At 40.7% G+C, this 21,532-nt stretch overlaps 1 protein-coding gene across 3 annotated transcripts in view; it reads right to left on the bottom strand.

The window, feature by feature from the left end:
* Positions 1–13,614, bottom strand: part of GALNT1 (polypeptide N-acetylgalactosaminyltransferase 1) — an 88,780-nt gene extending 75,166 nt beyond the window's left edge. For all 3 annotated transcript variants that reach the window (XM_065830952.2, XM_071804391.1, XM_065830953.2), the window contains exon 1: positions 13,024–13,614. The gene's annotated coding sequence lies outside the window, so the exon portion shown is untranslated. The remainder of the gene's footprint in view (positions 1–13,023) is intronic.
* Positions 13,615–21,532: the final 7,918 nt, after the last annotated feature.

Raw genomic sequence — 21,532 nt, 5'->3', positions numbered from 1 at the left:
ACTAAAAGATGCTTGGTAATATCACTTATGTCACCCAGTCCCAATTTTCCTCAGTCTGAAACATTGGCTCTTTGAGGCAATCTGCATCTTTTGAAACAGCCTTCAACACAGCAATGTCTGATTATCAGATACCATTTTATTTTTTTAACCAGATGTCTAGCCTTTGACCATTTACAGCTTACTTACTGAAATAATTACAAGCTGAGGAGCCAACAGTACAATATTTCAATATTGTGATCCTGTCATTTACTTATAATGCTTTGCAAAGAACATCAGTGACCCATGAACATTACCAGAATGAAGAAATGTTTAAGTGTAACAGAATGGATTATATTACATGTAATTTGCAAACTTCTATTAATAGGCTAAAAGAAAAACAAAAAAAAAAAATCCACAACCAAACAAAAGAAACAACAAGAGAGCAATCACCATTAGGTAGATCAACAGAAACACAATTCAGATACCATTAACAACAAATTTTAAAATAGTTACAATGCGCCTTAAGACAACCTATACTTTTTCTTAGGATTTATTCATTTCAGAGCTTGAAGCAACCAACTCTTTTGGTATCTTTTTTTTATGCCAAGAAAGTTGTTGTAAAGTTAGATATTACATGTAGAAAAAAGCAGATAATTCAGGTAAAAACTGGAGTGAAAGCATAGGTGACAGCACTAAAAATACGTCCATACTTAGACTAACATTTCACTCCTCAATAACAGTCAAGCCCTTAAAATCATTTCATTTAGCTGCAGTCATTCAAGAAAGTGAGAGAATATTATTATAAACAGTTTACTATATTTGTAGTATAAGGGGTCTCTTCTAACAGTTGATTAGTGTAGAACACATGTCCAAAGAAACTAGGTCATAACTAAATATCCAACAATTGAATTTGAAGAAAATCTTAGCAGACAGTTGCTTTATTAATTTTCTCATACCACCCTTCTGTGCAAGTAGCTGGCACAGTTAAGAATAAAGTCTCAGTTTTCCCAAGGCAGTAAGGTTTAATTTTAGTGCAGAAAACATTAGCATGAAGACAGTGAATTGAGCTTCTTTCATTCCTTTTCCTCATGCTATTCAGAAAGTAAATAAAATAGGTTATCACTCCAACTACATTAGCTTATGTACTTTACATGTATGAACAATACATTAATCTTCACTTCATCTTGTCTGCAGTCTGCTCTCCTATTCTCCCCTTCATTTTTTCAAGAGAACAGGAGATAGCATACTTATGAAACACCAATTTTGTAAGCTAAGTATCTCTTCTGTGAACATATTTCAAACTATTCCCAGTTAAAAAAAAAAAAATACAATCAGTATTGAAATGTTCATATGCAAACTCTGGAAACCTTGTGTCAGGGACAAGAAACATGACCAACTACTCATTAATGCAAGCAAAATGGTTTAACTTTCCCAAAAACTGCCCTACAGCAGCAGCTGGCTACTTTTTTATATTTTAAAAGGACCAGCTGCAGCAGAAGCAGTGGCACACTGAAAAAATACCTGAATGTTGACGCTTAGAAATAAATTACAGTCCACCTGCACACAGCCCTTGCTAAAACAAGTTATCCTGCCTTGTGAAAAGCAGAATTGATCTCCCAGGACAGCAATAACCTCAGCACCCTGACGCTGCTGCCCCTTACAAGCTCTTCTTCATTCCTCCACTCCCAAAACCTCCATGCCCACATGATACTAGTCTATCTTCCCTGTGTCTCTTAATTACCAAAGCAGCAAGAGATATCCCATGCTAGGGTTTGTTCCAAGCTTTAGGTACGCCATCTGGTCAGTCAAAAACACAGGTCATTGGGGAATCGGCAGGCTAGAAAAAGAACAGGCAACTATTTAGTTGTCTTTCTTCTTCCTCAGCATAAATTTTCTCAAAACTTCTGCTAACTTAATATTTTGAGGACTTTGCCCACTGAGTGTGACTAAAAATAGCCTACAAATTTTGGGGAGTGCACACAGGCGAAGAGCAATGGAGGACTGAAGGTGAACGGAGTAGGAGGTATTACTGTGTCAAAAAGCAACTCTTCCTCTCCTGCCAAAGCAATTTTTGTTGCCTAGCTGGGGTATGCATTCACATAAAAACACTATTAGCTTTTACAACAAGGACTACCACAGGGCATGATGTTCCCACTGATGTACAATGAGAACAGAGACTGCAGGCAGAGAACAGAACCCCAACCAGCGCTGGTGCAGCCAGGAAATAGCCCTCGCATCACTTGAAGACTGGACATTTTATCCATGCAGATGCAGCCAAAGCAAGTTTTTCCAAATGTCTTTCAAATGTCTCTCAAACTTTTTGTGTATTAAAGTCTCATCTAACAGCTACAAAAATATGCTTATTTATAACTGGAAAGCCTTATTTTTGAAGCTGAACATAGTATTTCTCCCATAAAACTTCACTGGCAGCAGATACCAAGTTTTTCAGACATACATGCAGTTTTTAAGATAGAAGTCCCTTAAAATTTCCCTGATCTACATAGAGCTGGCTTCATAAGCTTGGAAGTTTTGCAGTAATGTTCCTCCATAAGCATTCAAGCTTTTACAAATAAACACTTTTTTCCACCACCCCTCCATCTAAACCAAATCCCTTTCAGAAAAGGAAGATAATTCTTCAACAACTGTTTGCGTAAGACTCGCTAAACTTTCTCCTTCTCTCTGAACAGGACTGCTCAGCCCACAACAAGTTTCATGATGCCGAGAGTGGTAGCAGTTCCAGTTGCCAACAAAAGAACCAAACTAATCCCCTTTTTTCCACACCAGAGGACTCAGATTTGGAAAACTTTAAACACATTGTATGTCACTTAGGCCACTGTGTTCATTTCCTCTTCAATATGCCTGGCCATAAATAGACTTCCATTTACTTCAAAGATGCCAGTCATCACTTCTCTTAAAGTATTGTCTCCCTCTCCTGACGTATCATAGTTTACCTTTTATCTAACAGCTTAGTACATTGTTGCAACACAAAGGAACTCATTTATTCAAAATACACTGAAATATCTCTGGTAAATTAAATTATGTCAAGAACTCGCATGCAAAGGAAAATACAAGACCTCGTGTCTTTTCTGAATACTCTCCAAGGACCAGTTAAGGTAAAATGAACATTCTCAGTAAGCTGACTTCGAGGTAATTTTCTTTTTTTTTTTTTCTGAAATACTTGAGTTACACTTAAAAAAAGGGATTATTTTTTGAAAAAGGTTGAATTTCAGACAGCCAAGTCTCTAAGATATGTCAAACTAGAGATCAAAAAATCCAAATTACTAGCAATTTCTATTATTTCCTCTTATTTCAGATACGTTTCTCTACTCCCATTCTTGAATCATTATCACAGCCTTCTGAATAAAAATTAATGATACACCCAACGTGTCATTACACACCCAAACAAATGGAAAAGATGAAGAAATCACAAATTATGGCAAACTGTTAAGAGGGTATGTTACAACAGTAAACGATGAGAGATATTTTAAACTAACAGCCAGCACGTTATAAGTGACAGATACAGAAGCAGACATCATCTCTTAGAAAAATCAATAAATTGTTCTTGTTTCTGCTCCATAGAAATAGATGGTACAGTTCATCCCTGCAGATGGAAGCACTAGTGAATCATAATTTCACTAGTCTCCTCAACAAAAAATGGCTCGATTAGAAGAAAGTTGGTATCATATATTTTTACAGCCTCGGAGTTGAAAATTTAGCTATGAAGATCCCAAGGTCAAACATTTGATTAGGAAATCAGTACCTGACTTGAATGCTATTTAAGTCTGGGCTCTTCTGCACAAAAGTGACAATAAAGCAAGCCAGCTCATTTTAAAAACCATCCCATTGTAGTTTCTTTGTTTAAAAACACTAGTGATATAAACTAGTAGATCAGTGCAAACTACTGACCATAACTCCGGGCTGTTCGACTGTAGTGCATACAACATGAAGTATGCTATAAAAAAAAAAGGCACTGTTTTCCTAGTAGAAGCTGAGTTATTTTATTAAGTTTTAGACAAAGAGGAAAATGCAGTTTAAAGGAGTTCTTAGATATCTTTCAAATATACACAACACTCAAACAATAGCTTTTCTATACTTCTTGAGCCCTAAGAAGTTCTTGCTGTATTTGGGAAAGCACAATTTTTTGGGGAAAAAGGGCACAGTCATGATAGCCTAAAACTGCAAAAGAAAGCTTTGATACAATCCAAAGCAAGAAAATTACATATTATTGTATTTCTGTGAATCACATCACAGCTGAGATTGGGACAATTGGTTTCTTGCATGCAGCAGATTTCAAGCATTAAGTGGTTGCAGAAGAGTGATTAGTTTTCCTGGACATGGAAAGACAAAAGATGTGATTTGACAACTCTGCAAAACCTAAAAGGAACTAGAAGGAACCAGAAGGAACCAGAACAAAGGAAACTTCTAGAAATGAAGGACTTGGTTTCTGGGTTTTATAGGGCTTCTTTTTTAAAGAACTAATTAAATTCAATATGCAAGATTGCTCGGTTTATTTTGGGTATTGGGTACCTTACATTTTTTGAAGTTAATTATTGCAGATACAAAGTTCTTATGATTTAGAACTGCAGTGCAAAATCAGATACGTAGCCTGACAAGCACGGTTTGATAGAGAAAAAAGTTTTGTGTCGGGTTTGCTTACACAAAGTGTTTTAGCCAGTTCTGGTTACTCACTAGACTCCCAGAATTGTTCATAATGTTTTTTAAACACTTTCTCTTTCTAAGAGATGACACCATAGCAGAATAATGAGAATAATATTATGAAATAGTACTTTAATGTATAATACAAAAAAAAAAAAAAAAGCTTTCAACAACTGTACCATACACCTTTTGAACATATATACGTTAAGATTTTTCAGATGCTTTTGTCAGAGTAACTTTGATTCTGCTTTATACCAACTACATTTTTACAAGAGTTGATGGATTGTTTAATATTCACTGCAGGAGTCTGCCAGTGCTACTGGACAGTCACAGTATGGAATGCTGCCTGATTCTTTAATATTTTGTACAAAGTAGTATATTTCAACAACATACACATTATTTTAGACTTGATAAAATATTAATGCAGCTCCTAGCAATTCAATGTATCCCTTCACAGCTGAGCATCAAATACAGATTTTAAAGCTTGTAAAACCTGTAACAAATATTAGTTTTTCTAAAGCTATACTACCAATACTTTTTAAGCTCTCGGTACATCAGAGGTATTTTCAAGGTTATATTATTGACCATTTCCTTCCGGAACTCTGCACAACTGGAGCAGTCCTTAAGGCTGATACTCCAAAAAGATTTTATTCCCATGTAAATATTTTATTCCAATGTTCCTAAACCCCATGATGCCACAGATTAAAACAGATTTGAAGCAGAAAAAAACAAAAACAAACCTAAAAAAAACCACACCACACAAAATATTTTCATTTTTTATGAGTATGCCATGTAACATAGCAGCAGCTGCCCTATTCCATTCTGCTTTAGCAAGAAACTTGAGCTTTTACAAAGAATAAAGAATTCCTGTGCATCCTTCCTGTCACATTATTCTCGCTGCTCACTTCAGTGTCCAGTTAGTAGTTGAAGAAAAGGGACCGCTGAGCAGCTTGGAGTTGTTTTCCCACAGCTATCTTAGACCACACTTCCAAAACATTACCAGTCTGTTCTTTAAAGAGGACAGATACTTATATTAATGCTAAGTTCCAAGCAAATGCAAGTTTAACTTACTGGACTTTCCTATCCTATCTGTAACCTGTTCTATACACAAACCTCTCTTTGCAGACAGAGGGCCTTAGGGGTGCATATAATTTTTCTTGAAATATGTATTTCAAATAGATGTATTTAAACTGTACTACCTCTGCTGCACTTTAGGAAGCTTAGCATTTGTATTACAAGTGTACTTGTTGGCACTGTCTTCAGAATTTGAAAACTGAAAACAAAATAGGTTTCCTAAACTATTACTAATTTAAGTACCTATATTTCTTAAACTTCTGATCAGTGAGGCCTGAAGAAAAAGTGCAGGAGTATACTGGAAGAGGGAGAAACGAAGTCACATACTGCTTGCAGGGGTGGGTTTTTTTGGCTATTCTAAGTATACCTGTTATTCCAAGTACTTCTTTGGAACAGCACTGCTCTGGTATGCTGTCTTCAACAATTTTCCAAATGTAAAGATAGCAGACATTCACTTCACACACATGATACCACAGACAGAGTTTAAAACCGCAAAGTTGTCTTTAAAGAAAATTTTAAAAAAAAGGGTTTCTGTGGAAATACATCCTTAACTTCTTTACAACAGTCATTAACTCACAAACTGGACATTCAAAGTAGCATTCCAATCAGCAGAAACTGAAGTAATTTCTTACAGGAGGACTGTCTAGAGACAACAGTCAAAGCTGAATTTCGCATCTAGAATTAGGATTCACCTTCTGTGTTTGAAAAGTATATCAATCCCAATTACCCTGAGTACACAATGAACTGAAAATTAAATAAATCCATTAGCTTAACCTTAATATAAACGAATCCTTAAAGATACTTTAAAAATGCCCCATCAGTGAATGTTCTCTCTTCTATGTATTTAATGCAGAAACATCATGAACAGGATATGCACATAAGAGGCCAGGTTATTGTTAAGGCTAAATTATTCATAATGGTAATCAAACTGATGAATGTCACACTGAGGGACAGCACAACTCCAACCAATCCCACTTCTTCATGTATAGCTCATTTCCACTTGAGCCATCTGAAGATTCAGAAGCCTACTGTAGCTGTGGGTTGGTTTTGCTGTTTGCAATACCTAGCATAGTTGGGAACTGACCACATGAAACTTCATATTCTTGTCATCCACTTTTGGCTGATGTGAGTGACTGCTTTATACTTGTTCTTAGTTCTTCCTCATCCTGGCCACTCTAGTCAAACTCATTTGAGAACACTGTTGTGAGGACATCTGCCTAAGACCTCTTTCTCTTTATGGAGGTCCATGGTCATTTGATGTATTTTTCATTCTGTTTTTCAATCACCTTCTTCATTCAGATATTTAATGAGCACTTCAAAATCTCTCTACACGGTAACAACTGATTCCAACTCACTACCAATATTCCCATCCCCTGGTTTGTTCCTCACAGAACCCTGAGAAAAACAAACAAACACCAAACCACACCACATCTTGTTTCCCTCTCCCTAGATGAATCCTGGCGTTATCACTTCCCTTCTAATTTTTAGTGCAATTCTGGTTATCATTCACAATTTGCACTAAAGCATTGCTAGCATACATAGTGTAGGTTTAAATGGCATGGAAAAAGATAACGATGACTTGTAGCTATAGAAAAATAAGCAGATCCGGATTCAAGTTCTTCAGGCTCTTTTGGCCTTCATCATGTTGTGGTTGTAAAATGAGGCTAGCATTCCTGTCTCCTGTAGAACAACTTGATGTGAGATAGTTACGCACTGTGATATGATCGTAATTCCTGTGGCTGACAGGAAGCACCAGCTGAAGCTCTGAAGTCTATCCTAATGCACTGTCAAAAAGTATGACATACCCTCTTGCTGGCCTATAACAAGTTTTCACAGGAAACTTGGATGTCTAATATCATCCCAATTCAATTGTTCCACATAACTGGGATGACAAATTTTGTCACATGACTTCACTTACACATTAGGAATTCTCTTACATGAAGAAATATTTGAACTCAACATGAAAATAGTGCCATAGCCCACTACAAAGAAATGCTATTTATACAAGAAGTGGCAAGAGTTTATCCACAGTGAGAAATTCCACCAAAACAAACAAACAAAAAACCCCAAACAAAAAAAAAAGATAAAAAAATCCCAACCACCTGGAGATTCTCAGCTTAACCAATATCAGCACTAGTGAAAATAAAGCAGATTTTCCAAAACATTTCCAATATTACACTGGCTTAAAATTGACAGGACAAAGTTTCAAAAAGCAGGACTAGCCTTATGGAACGAAAGAGCAGTTCACAAGTTCTGCCTCCAAAGGATGCTAACGCTCTTGCAGAATACTGAACTGGTTTATCTCTTGCGTTAAGTTTTCTGCCTGAGTAAAGTTTCTGAAAGTTGATACCAGCATGGCACAAGAGGAAAAAAAAAAAAAAGTATGAAAACACTTCCCTCTTTAATTAGGAATGAATTTCGCAGCAGCTGTACATCGGCTGGTCCCACAGTCTAAACTTACACAGCAGCAAACTGCTACTGCTTTATACTGCTATTCACTAGTAGTAGCTTCTCACAGGAGAACACACACAAACACCTTAAGGACTATCAGATTATGCAAACAGCAGTCCACAGCACAAACAGTGCTCAATAGCCCTACCTATATATCTCTTCTAAATGCTTGAAAAGATCTGATAATAAAGGAAAAATACACCAGCTGAATCTACCAATGAGAGTAGTCATTCAACACTGATTACAGTAAAAAGGCACCATTACAAACCTCTGACTCTCAAGGATAACTTTTTAATTTCACAGAAATGAAGCTGATCACTCCAACACCAAAATCAAATACCTTGGCAAAAAAAAAAAAAAAGTCCTGAAGCCACTTCACAACCAAGTACCCTATCATACTTACCTACCACTTAGAGGCAGAAGAGAAGATAAAAAAGTTGGATTTTTTTTTTAATGTTTGAAAATAAAGCCTTGAATAACAAGCAAGAGTGGTAAGTGATATCAAGAGACAATATATGACAAGCACCTTGCCAAGGATACCTTTTCTTAACTAACCAAGTCTCCAAGCACATTTGTTTCCAGTGACAACTAAGGTTGTAATAACTGAACAGACCTTTGTATGTTGAGTGCTTGGTTCCATTTGCCCTTCAACCAAAGACACAAGGAATCAAAATCATATTTCCTACAAGAAACTGCAGCCCACCACTGAGTAACCTGCATAGTCTGGGGCTTTAGAATTCTAATTATTTCTCCTTACCAGATTATAACCAGACCTTTATGTGAACGCGACGATAAAAATGCCTCAATGGGTTGGGAGTTACTACAACAGTACATGCACAAGATATTTATGCAGTACTCAAAGTCACAAGCTTCTAATTTAGACAAAAGTAAATGCCCTCTAAGAATCTTGATATTTCATAGTGTAAAACCATATTCAAGCAATCAAAAAGTGAATAATAGAGCAGTTAGCCAGCTCTTTAATACATTAGCTAAAAGTATATCAATTCCATTGATTTTTATGATGGGCTGATTTCACATAATGGACTAGGGCCGCTAGAAACGCTGTAGAAGGAAAAAAATGCTTTGCCAGAATTAGTGGAAGATGGTGTCAAAATGCTTTTACAACAAGCATATAGTTAAAACATTTTATTTGGAGATGTTAGATTTAGAATACTACTGTCAAGAATAAATTTGGTCCTAAAAGCTGAGTAAAAGCCATGGTTACAACCCTGCAGATATATTTTGCAGATTTCAGCTATATTTTGCTTTAAATATTTTGGTTTATTAGTAGCTAAGAAACACAAAGCTTGCACTATGAATACCTAGTCAAACTTCAACACAGCAAAAGGCTAACAGCAGGATGCTTCAAGGATCCATATAGCAAGCAACATTTAAAGGCACTAATTAATGATCTAGAAAATAAAGTAGAAAAGTTAACAGTTATGTAGGTTAGTCAAGCACAGAAGACCAAAAAAATGTAACCAACTGGGAGCTAATCAACCACAATGTACAGGTAACACACTGGCAGATAAAATTCAATATTAATAAATGCAGAAGCAGTGTCACTGAAAGCTAAAGACGCAATTCTTAGTATAGCCAGCAACCTTCTAAATTAAGTAGACCTACCATAAACAAGAGGATTACAAGCATCCCTGTGGAACTCAGGGAAGATACCTGTTCAATGTGAGAGCATAGCTGTTGAAAATTAAAAGTATCAGGATTCAAAAGCAGCAGTGGCAAGCACAAGTAAAACTGTGGTATCATCGTAGAAAAGTAGTGCTTCTTTGTTAACCATTACCTCAAAAAGACTGCTGCAGTATTAGATAGAGTGTCCGAAGAAACATGTATAAAGAGATTGTACAAATTGTTACAATTGTAAATTGTATAAAGATATTACTGCTAATACAAAGAATCACAAAGCAGGATATGAAAAAAAAATACCTAGCCATAAGTAGACTAAACAATGAAAAATGAAGGGAAATAATTTAAATTTCAAAAAATAAGATACTGCTCAGTGGAAGCGGGAAGCATATAGTTCAGAGGTATGCTTTCTTGATACAACACATAATTAAATACTAATTTTTAGTACATCTTTATAATAAAGAATCTGCTCATAGCCAAAGGACAGAAAACTGGACTGGGATGAGGAACATCACATTTAAGGACCCAAGTGTACTTCTACGAAATATTGTTGTGAGACCCATACCATAACAAAAATATTCAACATCTGCCACCTGTAACATTTCTTTTATCTGCCACAAGCTGTTCATCTAGATGAACTCCAACTAAGTTAACTAAGTTCCACTGCCACAATTTCAATGCGAAAATCACCATGTCGGCCCTGCAAGGGAAGGAGACACACACCAAAAGTACCACTTTCCAAACAGACTTTAAAAATCAAAATCATTAAGAGCAATCCTAGAATGCAAAACATGCACTATAACTTGGCCTAACGGACAGAACTACAGACTTCCAGACTTTGGTTAGTAATTTAAGACAAATAAAATAACTCCAAAATTCTTGATAAAATGATTGGTTTATAGGTAGGAAACAGCACCATTCTCAAAAGCACCACTCCAACTGCTAAAAAGTGTTTAAATGAATCTTACAAAAAATTAAAAAAAAAAAACTATTTCAATTTGTAAGCCAGTCCTTGTAAGCACTGAAAGTTCCCAACACAGGTCACCTTACATCTAGAGATGGTTCCTGAACTTCCATATAGAAGACACCTAAAGAAAGAGACTGGGGAGGACTGCAGAGCCAAAGAACATACCATTTGGGACCCGGGAATCAAACTTTTGTCTCAGGTGGACAGTCTGAGACTTAGCATATGCACTAAACAAAAAAACAAACCAAAACACCACACACGAAAAAAAAAAAAAACACAAAACAAACACCACTAAAAATATAAAATGCAAACTCTGTCAAGAATCTCATGTCTCTTGAACTAAACATAATGTAAATTGCATTCAAGTGATTTAAGTATTTGGAAGTATCCTATTTTTAGATGAGTGTCCCTGGAGCTACTTTTTGTTCTCATCTCAAAAGACTAGCAGCATGCTCTTTCTCTGATAGAAGAAAGAATAATACCTAATAAGTTTACAACTAATATATATTTTACCAACATGTATGCAACAAAGGACGGACAGCAGGGTACTATTCTGCTAAAGCAGCAATATGGCATTGAAATTCATTCTAAATTACCTCCGTTCTTTCTCTGTATAGCTTATTCCTGAACTCGTTTGTATAAATCCAGTTTGAGATGATGAGTGGGGGGGGGGGGGGGGGGTGGAATTTTTGTGTAAAAGTGAAACAGTACCACCTCACCACTAGGATATGCAAAGACTGTCACATTGTATTTTTAAAACATTTCCATTACTTTCATTAGTGTCTTTGAACTGCCCTATTCCTACAGGAACAAGTTATACGAGGAGTAAGGTATCCTCATTCACGTAGCTTACAATTCTGAAAAGCCAGGCAGCATCCAATACCAGTCCAAGTGTTATCACTATCACCTTGATCTCAAGGGTGGCTTGCATGTAGTGTCCTTGCCAGGTACCGTTTGTATCATTTTTCTGAAGATGACCATGCTTCCACAATCTGCATATTGACAATCATTTGAAGAACCTTCAGCTCTGATGTTCATTCACATTTTACAGATAAGGTAAGTCTGATAAAACGCAGAAAATTCACATTCCAAGTGCTAGCAATACCACTTAAAAAGACCAACATCACAGGAGGACACAGACAAAATCCCAAGTCACAGAAAACGAAGCTGGCACTAGAAAGTTAAATGCTTTCTCCAATATAAGCAATCTTTTGTATTTACAAGAAAAACGAGATCTGTGGTGTTCCAAATGTTCAGAGGAGCATGATCTTCATTGCCTTTGCAAAGGAGTCAAGTTGAGAGTAGCAGTGTATAAAATACATGGTTATTACATAGTTTTGGTTTGAACAGCTGTCGGCTATGTTCATTTACAGTTCATGTAGTGCCAACATCATCTGTATAGACAAAAGAGGCTGGTTCACTCCTGTTCATCACCATAAAAGTTATTTCTCTCAGCAGCTGCTGCACAAAAATCAGTTTCTATTTCAGTATCTCACCCTGCAAGTTCACAAAGTGGCAGGTTCTAAAGACTGCTAAAAACAAGTACGACCTAAAGAAACTTGGCCGTACTTAATAATAAACGGGGTTGTGGGGACGGGGGGTGGGGAAGGACAGATGAACGACACTCACTTCTGCTTTCTTGGAGTGGAAGGAGGTAGTAACCCTGTTAACACGGGTAAAGTCACATGGAAACTAGATTGCTCTAGGCAACTACTTGGACTGAGAACCCCAGTTTCCCCGAACCTCTTCAGCTTTATGAATTAAAAGGGAATAAAATGAGGCTGATCCGGATTCCAGCAGATAAAAGTCTAAAATATTAGTCACAGGTTATGTAATGACCATTAACTGATCGAACTCGGAGTGACAGCAGTGCAGCGGCAGGCCCGGGGATGCTGCCCCGCTGCTCCCCCCCTGTGGACACCGAGCAGCCTAGGAGCAGCAACAGGACGTCTCCAGAGCTTCCCTTGCCCGCCCCTTTCCACGGCACGGAGCAACTCGGGGAGCCGCTGGCAGGCAGCTCGCAAGGCTGCGTGTGCCCGCTCCCCCCGCCCGACCCTCCCCGGCGGCTGCCCCCCGAGCAGCACCGCGGCGAGGCCGCCCCACGGGAGGAAGTGGCGATCGGCCGAAGCGGTGGCTGCCCCGCCGGTGGCCGGAGGGGGGAGAAGCCCGGCGCTGCCTGAACTCGGTGCTTCCCTTTCCCCGAGCCCCAGCGCGAGGGGGAAGCGGAACCCGAGGCGCCCGGAGCCCGCACTCACCTCGGCCCTCTCTGTCGCCGCGGGGCAGCCGGCGGTTGGGGAGAAGCACCGGGCGCCGCCGGCCCCGCCGCGCCTGTCACCGGGCGCCCGGGTAGGAGAGTCCCGCAGGGTAGATCCTCGGGGCGGCGGCGGGGACGAGCCGCGCACCACCCGCTCGTCGCGGCGGCCGCTGCCTCGCACCAAGTTGAGGCGCGGCCGTCGTTACCGTCACGCAGCCGGGCTGCCGGCGGCTGCCGCTACAGCCGCGGGGAACCGGCGCCTCCGCTCGCCGCCTCGCTCCGCGGCCGGGGAACGAGCGCCGCGCCGCCACGGCCGCCTCGGCCCCCCTCTTCCTGCGGCTGCCGGGAGCCGCGCTCCGGGCGCAGCGGCGCGGTCACACTGAGCCCCGCGGAGGAACCGCCGCTGCCTTCCTCAGCGCCTCGGAACCCGCAGCTGCAGCCCCGCAGCAGCGCCCGCTCCGCATGCCCCGGCCTCCACGCAACAACCACCGCCGGCGGCGGCCCCACTCTCCCGCGCTCGCCTCTGCCGCCCGAGCGCTCCTCAGCGCCGCGCCTCCATCACCGGCGCGGGGGCGGCGGCGGCGCGGGAGGTTGGGGGGAGGGGGCGGGCGCAGGGAAAGGGGCGGTGACCGTCCCGGCGCGCGGACACGTCCCCCGCGCGCCCGCGCCCCCTGGGCGGAGCTCGCGCGTCTCGTCCCACCCCGCCGCTACCCCGGATGTGCGGGGAGTGCGCGAGTCCAACGGCTCCGGGTTGGGGAGCGGTTGGACCTGTGGTGTTGTAGCTGCTGCGTCTCCCGGTACAGCAGAGCTCGCAGGCGCCTGTCCCCTCGGTACGCGTCTGTTTCCCGGGAGTCTGCTCGTTTTGGCTGCTTCCAGTCAAACGCGACCGCCGCTGGGCTGCGCCCCCCACGCCAGCCCGGTGACTGGGGTGGGGTGTGCGGCGCCTGGGCTTCCTGTATGGCCCTGCGGGCTTAACGCGTGGCTGCAAGCAGGGGTCGCGGCTCTGTGTGGCGTTACGGGGTCTGTAGTCAGTTTTCAGGTGCGGCGTTCTCCTGTGTCATGCCTGCTGCGCTGGCACCTGCCACACCCGCAGTGACATCGGCCTTAAAAGTAGGTCTGGTCCACGAGGACGAACAAAAATTGCATGACCTACCAAACTCCTCTTCCTACACCTTTTGATGGGGTGCTGCCAGCAGCAGCAGTTCCCAGCTCCTTGATGGGCCACGGATGGCTTTGGCATGGCTTGTGTATTGCCAGCACTATGTGCTGGCCATGATTTGAGGAACCATGGTTGAAGCGTTTAACGTTTATAAATATATAAAGGGTGAGTGTCAGGACAATGGAGCCAGGCTCTTCTTGGTGAGAACCAACGATAAGACAAGGGACAATAGGTACAAACTGGAACACAGAAGGCTCCACTTAAGTATGAGAAGAAACTTCTTCACAGTGGGGGTGACAGAGCACTGGAACAGGCTGCCCAGGGGGCTTGTGGAGTCTACTAATCCAGAGACATCCAAAACCTGCCTGGATGCCTTCCTGTGTAACCTCATCTAGGTGTTCCTGCTCCGGCAGGGGGATTGGACTAGATGATCTTTCAAGGTCCCTTCCAATCCCTAACATTTTGTGATTCTGTGTGAAAGAAATGTTGCATTGGGTCATTAGGCTGTAACAAGCCTCCTAGCAGTGGCTGCTGAGCAAGGCAGCAGGCCGTGGATATTGGGCCCGTTGCAGCATCAAAATGTTAGACATGCACCCTGTAACAATGCCTGTGTACTAAGACTGTTTAATGCAGCTAGAAAATTACTTCAGCCCCCCCCCCAAAAAAAAATTTATTTTGACGCTTGAATTCTGGGAAGTGTTTTATCTTTCCCTACTCCTAAATCCAGCTTTTTAAAGTTTATAGATCAAAGTTCGTATGCCCGCTTTTAAAAGTATAACTAGCAAAGTTTCAGTGAAGAAAACACTGAGTTTCCTTGATGAGTGGATCTTAGTCTCTGAAGTGATGTATAACTTTAAAGAGGTTTTTGTTTGCAGAACCCCCAAAACATGCTGTACTCATTATTAACATATGTAACAAGTTCCTTGGCAGAAACCCGATATTCTAAATAGAATTTAAACAGGAAAGCAAAGTTCGGTGAGTGCTGAACACTGCCATACTGATGGCCCACAACTTTGTGGGGAATTTTGCTTGTGCTTCCATTTATGTGTCTCTTAAAAGATTTCTCTGTTCAGGCAGACTGATTCTAGTCCTTTACCTACCACACACTTGCAGCTGCCATTAGCCCTGTGGTATTTTATTTTGTCTAAGATTTTTTTTTTAGTATTCTCTTTGCCACATATGCAGGTGCTACTCACTCTCACCTCCCTTGAAAGCAACTCAGGCCTTTCTTAAATGCAGTTAGTTTTCCCAATCATTTATTTGTGATACTTTTTCTTCAGGTAAAACTGCTGAGTTCAGAATCTTTCTCTGGCCCCACAGAGCTGTTGAGGATGAGCACTTAGTTTGCTGGGTAGAGAGCATACAGAATTCTCTGTGCAGTTTGATATATGCTTATTTTGACAGCCGTATACTTGCCTACTTTTGCAAGCTTTAAAGAAGATATTTCAGGCGCAGCCTCTGTAAGCAGGAGAGGGCACGCAGCAGCTCAGTGGTTACACTTGGACTCCAGTTGCCTGTTCTCCCCTCAGCTGGGGACAACCAAAATTGGGTGACAGATTCCTGAGGAGAGGAGACATCTAGCCAGGGTAAGCTGAGGATTAGACTAAAAGTGGCATTGACTAATGTCGACTGAAATGGTTTGAATAAAAAAAGCATTTTGAAAAATGCTTAAAACTGTAGTCAGGTGATAGAGTAAACATACATATAAAAATACCAAGGTAGCCAACACATAAACAGCAGGACAAGGAGGCATTCTTTACCCAGTGCAGGACTCGTGCATATGTTCACCTTCAATGAGCTGAATGGGATTCCTTGTGTGCTCAAACAACTTAAATGTCTGAGCTCTTCTGTGTTGCTCAGCTGATACATTCACCAGGGATCGTGTACTATGAGAGACAGCTTCCCTGTGAGAGGTAATGCACACCACTGCAAAAAACCATTTAGCATTTATAGGCTGGGGATTGAATATGTGTGTTTTTATACACAGGCAGATAATATAAGAAGCATGGGGCTTTCTTGTGCCAAAAATGAGCGTCTTCATTTTATGCTAAAAAGTTTTATCAAGAATGATCTGTTTTATGTAAGCAGTTTACCATATGCAAGGAGCTTAACGTGTTTTGCTATGATTGATGATGCTGTAGGATATATCCCAAATCCCTCTGGTGGAATGGCTTTATGACATCTCAATTATCTATTCTATTGCATTGCAACTGAGTCCAGGAAACTTACTTAACAAAAACGTTATCAATTTCATGAAAAAGAAGTCAGCATGAGATGTCTAGATGCAGCCAAAGACACTTTAAGAAGTTATATGAATTCACTAAACCTTGTAAATAAAAAGATGTAATTTTGGAGTAAGTGAACATTCAAAAATGTAGTCTGTAATTTAAGGACTGGGTTGATGGTGTTTGTATTAAGAAAAGTATATCGAGATTCAGGTTTATGGATTGTGGAATGCTACTAAGTCAACTTTGTAAAATTATTATTGCAGTGATCTTTTAAAATATGTGTATCTTGAAGTCATGAGAACAAATAAATACATTTTAAAAATCTTTGTGCTGGTTTGTAATTATAGTCAATGTATAGTCAATGCTGTCCTCCTGATTTCGTAAGACTCAAGTTATCATAACATACACACTGCAGAATGTCTAAAAGTAAAGGAAAAAAAAAAAAAAAAAGAGTATTTTTCTTTGTTTGGTTACATGTGTGTCCAAGCTGTGCCACTCCTCTGATGTGCCCAGAACCCCACAAAATACCAGGTCTGGGGCAAGCAGCTGGTACACTGCAGAGGGGAACCTCCTGGGTAATTTGTGCTGGAGAAGGCACTAATGGGCACAGTTGCCTGCATAGGTCTCCGTCCTACATGTGGCCCACCTACAGCTGCGGGGAGGCAAACTGACCAAGGCAAATCCCAAAGCCACCAGGCTCAGGGCAGATGAGGGACTCAAGCCCAGGCTACCTGCAAGGTAAACAGAGGCACCAGGGGCCAGTTCCCACAGACAGGGTACACGTAACCATAATTCACGTCAGCAGCACAGCTTAGTGTTGTGAGGACAAGAGCCAGGAGCAGCCTTGCCAAAGAATCCTCACAGAACGGGGATTAAAATGTTCCCCAGCTGAAGCAGGTCACTGTGTCAGGGTTTGGCAATTTGCTGCACTGGAATCTGGAGCAGCATCCAATTTGAACCGAATGCAAACAAGCAGTACCTTAATGGAGGTCATTTTACACTCATTCAGTGTTTAAATGGTGTTTTTAAAAGAAAACCTTAGAAATAAAAAGCATATTTAGCCAGATACAATCCACTTTCTAAAAAGAAATACGTAAATACTGTCTTCATGTCAACGTTGGGGAAGTGTTTGTCCCACCAGAGCTAATTGCCAATGAAGAAATTGGTGCTTATTGTTGAGGTTGTTACAAAGGGCGCATAAACTAACTTTATTATAGCAAATGTTGAACCGTATTTGCATTATTTCCATCACATTGTCTTTGTTTTACAAGCTGGCTGCAATAGCTGTTCTTGGAAGGTCTCCAACAAAGCATTCTCTTTGGGGCTACTAACTGCAAATAAGATTAAAGCTTTAATATGTCTGGTAATCAGTTTTCTTTTAAAGAGTACAATTTGATTTCTTATGGTCAACTGGGATCCTACATATCCTCATCTCTTCTGTTTTTCAACTTGCTCCTCTCAATAACCCAAAAAGGCAATTTGCCAACAGATATCCTTTCACCACTTCTCCTGAATTAGCGTGTCATCTGAGAGGTAGTCACGCACAGCTTCTACTCCAGAATCCAAGACTTCTGTCTATTAAATGCAACTTCTTTGTTTGTTTGTTTGTTTGTTTGTTTATTTTCCCTCCAGCCTGGGCAAGAACAAAACGCTTTATGTCCTCCTTTGTTCTGTTGACATGCAGTGAATAAAGATGGGTAATTCTTGTTTACTTAAACCAAGCAAACAGGAGCAGGTAAGCTCTGTGTTCCTCACCCGTGCCACTGATTTGCTGCAAGAAAGCTGTGGCTGTACTGGGTGAATTTTTCTTGATAACAACAAAAATACCCTTTTGGGCAAATGGCATGTAAGAAAGAGAGAGCACCACAAGAATATGTCTTTCTTTCATCAACCCAATCCCACCCCTCCAGCTGATCAGATCTTGCCTCACTTGTAAGGGTGGGAGGAGGGAACAGCTGGGATCTGTACTGGTGCCCTGGAGGGGATGGGAGAGCACCTTCTCATGTCGCAGGGTGCAGGGGCCTCAGCACTCTCACATCCCATGGACACTCCCAGAGCCCATGAGTGCATGGCTCTTGTGCACTGTGCTCCTTTGCTGGGGAGACGTAAGAGAGAGAACAGGTCTCCTTCACCCCATTCCTGCCTCTGTATTGGACTGCCAGTAAGATGCTGCCCTGCATCTGAGGAGAAAGTTAAGGACAGAAAAACAATGAGACTGGACTGGCAAAACTACTGGGTAAGCCTAGCCTCAAAGATATAATTTGAGTTTGACAACCTAATCATTATTGAACCATTTGCTATCACGTGCAAGCCAAATAGCAGCCACACTGTGCTGCTGCCATCTATGCTGCGATATTGTACCACAAAAGGGTCAGGAGTTGCAGGAGACCAGGAATCATTATGGAAAGCGTTTGGTAAAAGAGAATGCTGTTGGCATCCCTTGCACTTCCTTTTTCCTCAATATTCTTAAAATTCATCTTAACCAACAGTATATTTTTCCTACTGAGCCTACTGGAGCAAACCACTAGAGGCTAACATTTTCAGAGTGTTAGTTTCTCATTGGGCACTAGTTTCTCAAATCCCAGTCCTTAATTTTTTACTTCTGTTAACTCTCCTATTGAAAACAAGCTTTAGGACAACATCAGAGCATATCGGTAGATTCGTTATTTCAGTTGTCAGAGGTCCAAGATGATTTAAACCAAGTTTGCCAAAGGAGGAGGTTGCTTCTAGATATAAACATTTCAAAGAATGTAAGTACCAGTTTTCAAAACATTGTTAAAAGGCTTTGGCAGGTATGAATGTGCTTCCACTTCCATGTACATTAAACTTGGAGCATATTCATCATTCTTACACAGCCTGTTGTTATTCCATATGTCATAATGTGTTTTGATACTTATTTTTAAGTTCTGTCACAGCAACGACATGTTTCAATATGTTACGAAATACTTAATCCAGCAAGAACATCCCCAACTACAAAACATGGATGTTTAAACCATGAAAGAAAAACAACTATTACACTTCATTCAAATATACACGTAACCGAAAGGACTGATGATTTATCACAAGCAGCTCTAGCCTTTACAAAGTGAAAGTGACTGGTCCTATTCTGGAAGAAATATGAATGAGCTTTCTCCCAAGAAAAATAGAAACGGCCTGAGAGCAACATAAAGGTATAGTAAACCTCTAAAAGATGAAGTCTCTATTTTATTTTTACCAGAGTATCTTTACGTTCTGGAGAAACAAGGACAAGATATAATTTTATGTAGCCATTTGGAAGTTCATAAGCCTGGTTAAAGCAACTTTTCTCCAGAAGTTTTAAAAACAACAGTAAAACTAGCAACTACTATGCTTGCCTGATATATTGTCATGTCTACATGATAGTAAGGCCTGTCTAACACTATTTGTTCTCCCTGCAGATGGGATCCCACTGTTCCAATTTCAGCAGGATGTTTTTGTCACTGACTTAAAAACAATAAGTGATTAAAGTGAGAGCAGATATTGAATGTTTTCACATAAAAGCCTGTCACAGATTTCTCACCCAGATGCTTCTATGTATCCTTCACTATTTACCATCACTGTTAACACAGTGGGTCAGCAATATAAATTTTTGCCAAATGTGAAACAAGGCAATTTCATAGAGGATGTCGGAGGCCACTTGGAAACCAATTGTTTGAAGACGGAGGTATCTTCTGAATAGGGACTGTATAAGTGGCACTTGAGGGCTTCAACTTCGTACCTTGATGGCTTCTACAATAAATAGGCTCTGTTTATCATATACAGAAGAGGAAGTGGGCTTCCCACAGACAGCTCTGCAAAATGCAGGTACTGTCTGCTCCACACATCATAGATTAACCACAACAAAAAGGCTGAATTCATCAGTCTAGAGAGATGCTACATCACTAAATTATGCCTTCAGTGACAACTGAATAGTTCATTTGCCTTCAGCAGGTTTCTAGTGGAGGCAGTGATTGGAACTTAATAAACAGTTGTGTTAGAAAAGCACTATTTGTTAAATATATGGCTTTTGAAGCACAGCAACAAAAGAAAGCAGGAACATTTCTTTTTAGTTACAAGCATCAGAAGAAATTACTGGCAGGTAAAGGATGTGGACTGATATGGTAAAATACATTACTTACCACTCACTTTTCAGGTAGGACAAGCCCTTAATAAGTATTTGGTAGGTTTTCCCCTGTTAGTCTGGCATTCCTACAGTAAAGTGTGCACTGATTAGCATTTCCACATGTTATTTCCAGTCAAAGGACTCCACCCGGTTTTATTGCCCAATTAAGGTTTTAAAATGGTCAACACCCACTGCAATTCAATGATTTAACTACATTTACGCAAATTACACTGTAATTGAGCTACGCCTGCACGAATGAATGGTTTGGGTCAGACCAAAGATCTGTCTAGCTTCAGCTCCTCACTCTGACGTCGCGTCCCCCAAAGTGGGTACCCAGGAAAAGATTACAAGGGCTACTGCAAACACATGGTGGCACCTGTCCAACTTCCACCTGAACTTGGGCTTAGTTTCTCTTTTCAATACAAAGGTGATTTGCAGTTCACTTATCTTCTACAACTTGCAGAAGTCTGCAGAGGCAATAATGCTGAAGATCATCCTCAGTTACCTCTCCCCTTAAGTACGTGCTTAATTTAAATGTGCTGGCAATGCTTAATTGCTGCAGGTCAGCTTTGGAGACGTGAGCTGCTGGCAAAAGCAAAAGGCAAGTATCAGCTCTATGTCTTAATTCAGTTTCTCCCTTATGATCTGGCCCGGACATACTTTCCCTGGGGTTTTGATTTCTGGAACCAGTGGACAACATCTGCGTGAGGTCAAATAATTTATCCAAAGTATAAATTTATCACAAGTATAGTCACTCAGACTTCTTTGTTAACAAATTTCAAGTATTAGGAAATTGTCTAACATTCTTACAGCTCCGTTCTTATTCTTAAATCCTTCTAACCCACGGTCTCTAAGTATATGCAAGCATAAAATATTTTACCCAGGGTACATTTGAGTAATGAGGGCATTCAAACAAGTTTTCGTCTGTCTTACTCTGTAGCAATGATCTTTGATATTACTACATTCACTGCCTTTCTTCCAGGGATGCACTGATTTTAGACAA

The sequence above is a fragment of the Patagioenas fasciata genome, chromosome 2 (genome assembly GCF_037038585.1).
Source record: "Patagioenas fasciata isolate bPatFas1 chromosome 2, bPatFas1.hap1, whole genome shotgun sequence".
Taxonomy (NCBI): domain Eukaryota; kingdom Metazoa; phylum Chordata; class Aves; order Columbiformes; family Columbidae; genus Patagioenas; species Patagioenas fasciata.
Note: the sequence above shows the minus strand (reverse complement) of the source record. Positions and strands in the feature narration are given on the sequence as shown.